We start from the raw sequence: 5,894 nt of genomic DNA, 5'->3' as shown, positions 1-5,894 counted from the left end.
TAAACTGAGGTGAATTGTATGGGAACCGCTATTTTGAAAAATTTGTTAAATGGATAGATTTAATTTGATAATTGGAAAATTCATTACTTACAAGTAATGTGGTATGTGACACCTTCACGTTGTGTGGTATTATTCATCGAAATAAACAATAAAATTAAATATAAATTTTTAAAGAGTTTCTTTAGCATCATCGATATGTTACACCGTAGCGCAGTGGGTTCACTACAAACCAGTAGGTCATGAGTTCGATTCCCGTTGAGAACAATAAATTTTTTAACTTTCCACAAATTTCTAAAACGTATTTTTTGGTTGAATATCGTGAAAGAAAATTCTAAACAGGTGAAAATATTTCAATTATAATATACTTTAATGCACATTAATATCGACACCTAACGGGGATGAGAGGGTTGCTTTGAATTTCTCTCAGGTTGGGATACATAAATCCTATTAGCCTAGTCAATGTTCCCCTTTATTTATTTGACTTAGTTTTGCACTAAAGCGAATATATTCACTTATTTATACAGGGCAAAGTCTATAATGAAATATGCATGTATTTATCATTCCAACATTATATTTAGGAAATTTTCTTCAACTCAGAAATGAAAAGTCCCCAAGGTGTTTGGGCCTTGGGACTTAGGAACGATAACCCTTACATGAGGAACTTTCATACCAAATAAAATTTAAAATATTTTTTGTGTTTATTTGCAATTGTTTTCATTCAATTTTTTATTTCACATTTATTAAAATACATTTTCTTATAACATCAAGCAACTTTTTCAGATGATTTGTCAACAGAGTAAGAAAATATGAAAAAATATGTTTTGGGGAAATACTAAAAAAAATTGCAATAATAAGATTTTTGAATGTTAAGAAGTGTTATATTTTTTTGTATGTGTCCGAAGGAAATATCCATCATATGACAAAATAATTTCTCTCAATTTGTTGATAGCTGTCTTTTTAAAAAATATTTTACAAAAACACGAAAAAACATTAAAAAATTCTTTAAAAATACCAATAGTATCCCTATCGTCATTTTAATATTTGATAAGTATATGTTTTGTGGTCTTCTATTGAAAATTGGAATAAACTGTCGGTGTATAGAGCCACCTTAAAAGGTATAGGAATGTACATCAGTTATTTACATAATTATATAATTTTTGCAAATTTCGGGTAATCGGCTCAAAAATTTACAGCGGCAATCTGAAACATACATGTAGTTATATTTTATGGTTCAAAAATTTATTTCAATGAATTTATTTTCACTTTTATGTAGTCAAAATTGATATTAGTTTTATTTAAATTCCGTTTCGTTTCGATTTTTGGTTTCGTTTCGTTTGGTTTCGTTTCGTTCGATTTCGTTTCGCACTTTACAGGCGCCCGGCGCAACTGCCTACTTGGTTTAGTCGTCATATAGACCAAGATAACTTATTTGTCCAAACAAATAGCTTATTCCTCCGAACAAATTCTAATTTGTCCGAACAAATCCTAATTAGTCCGAACAAATAAATTATTCGTCTTATTTGTTCGAACAAAAAGCTAATTCGATCGAACAAATCATAATTTGTCCTAACAAACTACTTATTTGTCCGAACAAATGTCTTATTTACTTTTTCATCCATTCATCTGGCCCTTCCACGCCGCCGTACAATACAGTATCCCTGGGTAAAGGCTTTCAAGACAACGCCAAACTGAAAGGGGAAAACCTTTGATTCTGAAGATGAAAGTCTAATAAAATCTCATAGACATAGAGTAAAGCCCAACAAAATGCAAAGTTCAACAAGGGAACGAGTAGTGAAAAATCTCAATGTTTACAATCGTCTTTACATTTATTATGGAAGAATCTTGATAATTCATAAATACAGTTTTGTTTTAAAACTTACTATGACCCCTGGAAAAAAATAAAAACTAGAAAAGGTGCAAAATAAATCCCGTCCTTAATTAAGGACTAGAAGTGTAGAATATTGAACATTTTGTGTGAATTATTACGTTGGACGTTTGAAAATAAATACAGTAAGAGATTCAAATGTTTTGATTGAGAAGGATTTTATGTGCATATTGTATGTTCGGTTCTTTACTTAATAACAAAAAAGTCGCTGTCGTTTGCATTTAACTTGATACAAGTCAACTGTACGAACGACTTTGGAGTTCAATCAGAGCATCACAATCTGCGTCTTACGTCAAGTGCATCTGTACCGCGGCGACATTTACCCGAAACACGCCGATCCAAGACAACAGGAAAAAAACATCAAAAGGTCGACATTGTTCCTAACAGAAAGCAAGCAGATCAAAAACCAGCAGTTTGAAGTTACACTGCCTCGTAATGAAATTTAGGAAAATACCAGAAAATTGATATTTATCACTTCTTCTCCGTCTGTCTTATGATAATCTGGCTGGCTGCAGTAAGTCTGTGCTGCACTCCATCGATCGGTGCCGGTCTCGTCTGATTGGTGAACATCATGATCTGATGTCGCTAGCGCCAGGCCGGTCATTCTACGTCTACCAGGGGTAGAGCCGGCATCCCTGTACCCACCGAGGCGGATCTATAATTAACACGGGCGCGGGACCACACCCTCTTACTTCAAGGTAAACCATATGATTTTTATCTTGCATTGCCTTTAGGCTTTTTTTTTTTACTGAAGACTTGGTGTATTAACTCAGGGTGTGGTCACGGTGGGTGTTGGGTGGGTGGTTGAGTTTTTGTGATTCTTGAAAATTACTCTTTTTGTGTCTGCATTTTAAATTCTTATTACTTGTATCTTATAAGTAATTCCAAGGAATTCTGACCATCGGTGTACATGTAGAATGGAGTTTATTTCAAAATATATTTTTTAAAAATTAATAAAACCCCTAGCTGTGGAAATCTTCTGAACTAAAATATTCCTGCATAATTTATTGATGTGATAACGTTAAAAATAAAATTAGCATGTTTCAATTTACATTTAATTATTTATGCACATTTAAGAATAGTGCTAAAAATTTTTTTAATAATATTTGTCGAATTATTTTTTTCATCGGCGATTCATTTACATGACATTGTTAGAGTGGCCCCCCTTTGCCCACGGCAGCGTGTGGTCCGGCACTATATCGATTGTGTGCACGGCCCGTCGTCATTGATGACAGTTACACTGTATCGACACTGCTTGGTTCCTGTTGGGTTTAATAATTAAGACGATCGTTGTATTAATTAATAATAGCCCTGGAATAAGCGGCATGTCTCTGTTATCAGCTTTCCAAACAGAAACTAATTTCCTATGTCAGGAAAAGCGTTAACGGTTTTTTGTAGAAAAAATACTTGCATTTTAATATTTCATCGAACAAGTAAACACGAACCTTTGGACCCAGGCACATTTATTTCTTATTCCGCAACGGCAATAATCGTGATTTCTGGGCCCCTTTCTTTTATTTTTAATTTTTTTTTTTACATAAAGGAACACCATTCTCGGATTTTCCGAGGATCCCCGGCAGTTTGCTTCATATCAGTATGAAATGATTGCGCATTTTCTTTTATCCCTTTTATAATACATGTCAAACTGTACAAAATATTAACATTTCTCAGAGCGTGTGTTTCCTTCCTAAATCTCATATTCAGCCCGTTCTGGGCTACACGTACATCGAGATACAAAGGTGGCCGGTTTTATGGGGCAATTGTTTGTGTGGCTGGCCCTCCTTTTCCTGGTGTTATATTCCATGTCCTCTGATTGCAGTGTTATACTTTCTCTCTCCCTCTTCCTCCGCCTCTGGTTTCAACGATTTCTTCTTACGTATGAAGGTGGCTTATTTTACGTATTCACAAATTATACGACATTTAAGTTGCAACGAGTCGGTCGTCTCAAATTTAACAGATTTCTCACAGTTTAATTCCGACACGTCAGCAAATCAAAAAACCAGACAGCTGGCAACGGAGAACTGAACATGAGATGTACATGATATTAGAAAGTTAATGCAGGCTGATTAGTTTGAATGAAGGCTCGCAGTGTCTGCTCAGCTCACCTGACTATTCATGTACTATGTATAAATTCATCATCATGTTGACACTTACAGTTGAAATCAGTGACAACGCGACTCATGAAACTTTGGAGTTTTTACCTTCTTTTATGGACCGTAGTTTGATTTTGGTATAGGTCAAATTCCTTTTTGCTAAATCCAAGGACAGGTTGTTGTTTTGCCCAAGTAAGATTTTTGAGAGATTGACTTCACCATTTTCAAGTCTTTGAGTGAAAGCCATGTTTGTTCAAAAGAGGAATTATAAACCCATGATCAAGATAATAACAAACTTGTTTGTAGATATTTTTAATTCTCTACAATATCAGAAACACCACTGTACCTTATATAAAATGCCCTAACAATGAACCCTTCACATGTTCGATTGTATAACACATTGATTACAGATCATTTTATATAGGAAGACCTCTGGAGCGTTACTCTACACAGCAGCATCATTTTACTAATTTCATCATTTAATAAATTTCCTTTGTCATTCATCTGTTTACAGATCTCCTTTTTCTCATAATAAATTGGGCATTTGTTAAGTATTTTCTTGACCCATCAGTCTTTCACCTTTTAAACATTCCCTTTAATCTTCACACACTTTTTTTAATTGCTGTTTTATAACTGGGGAACTGGGGTGCTGGCTTGAATGACAAATTACACAGTATATCTGATAAGACCAAAAAAAAAGTTGTGTGTTTAGGTTAACCCGACCTAACCTACAAAAATGCCCCGATTCTACCATTTTAAGAGGTCTGTTTTTATCAGACTGTGAATTTTATATTATTTTTATTAAAAAATCTGTTTTTAAATATGACGCAAACAAACATTCTTAGGGTTCATGCAGAAAAAATTATGATAAAATAAAAAAAATCCCTACCTACCTAATTTTTTCATCAGTGTTACCCTAAACACACAATTTTTTTTATAAGCTTAAGGATGATAGAATTATAAATCGGACATTAGAAAACGATACCACTTACACTCAAAGCAACTTATTTCATACAAACTTATAAAACTGTATGTTTCCTTATGTGAGGATTATATCATTTATAAATTCAATTTTGCAAAAGTTGGGACTTGAGAGTGTTTTGGGAAAGAGAAGCAAACTATCTACAGAGAAGTTTATGCCTATATTTAATTTGAGCCTGTATTATCACAAGCTGGCTACAACTACCGGTAAGAAATTTTTCTGTGTATAATTAAAACACTCATCACCCCCTTGGTAACTAAGAATGGTTTGTGCTGATTTTCATTAATTGTTCAATATAAACAGTGGAGTCCATACTCCATAGCCCTGGTGAGCTAAATACCATTCTGGAAATTCTCACATGTCCCTGCTCAGCACACAAGATGGGGGTTGATGGCACAGCACATATTAATGACTATTAGCCAGTTAACATGATATTTTGTAATTCCTGGCAGTAAAATGAAAGATAAGCTCCGATAGGACTTCTCTCCAGATAACAACGATCCAAGAGAGGCCGTTCTTAAACTTCTCCGACAATTGCTGCACCTAATCCGACAATCAGAGGGTGTCCGCTCATCCACATCAACCCCCGATAACCACAACAGTTTGTGTACATTACACTCCAGTATTCGCCTCACTGGAACAAAGTGATAAGCACTTAATGGTAATTCACATTAAAATCACTCCACTGTGCAAATCTGGAGAAATTCTTAATTACTGGCACACTTAGAAGCATAAAACTGCAAATGGGATGAAATGATTTGGAATAAATGAACAATAATCTGACACTATATCTATGACACTCTTTACAATGATTTCCATGAATGTTTTTTTTCTCCAATTGTTTGCAAGTCAAATGTCATGTATGCTTGGTTTCCTCAACAGAATTGCATTAATTCTTTCTTGCCATATGCCATCAAAAGCTAAACCAACCAAG

General features: G+C 34.4%; 1 protein-coding gene across 1 annotated transcript in view; it reads left to right on the top strand.

Moving 5' to 3' along the window:
- The first annotated feature begins 2,431 nt into the window (after window positions 1-2,431).
- Window positions 2,432-5,894, top strand: part of LOC128175255 (delta-like protein 1) — a 48,090-nt gene continuing 44,627 nt past the window's right edge. Inside the window, exon 1 of the mRNA XM_052840753.1 lies at window positions 2,432-2,583. The gene's annotated coding sequence lies outside the window, so the exon portion shown is untranslated. The remainder of the gene's footprint in view (window positions 2,584-5,894) is intronic.

Source organism: Crassostrea angulata, chromosome 3, assembly GCF_025612915.1.
Source record: "Crassostrea angulata isolate pt1a10 chromosome 3, ASM2561291v2, whole genome shotgun sequence".
Lineage (NCBI taxonomy): Eukaryota > Metazoa > Mollusca > Bivalvia > Ostreida > Ostreidae > Magallana > Magallana angulata.
This window is presented reverse-complemented; position numbering and strand designations above follow the sequence as displayed.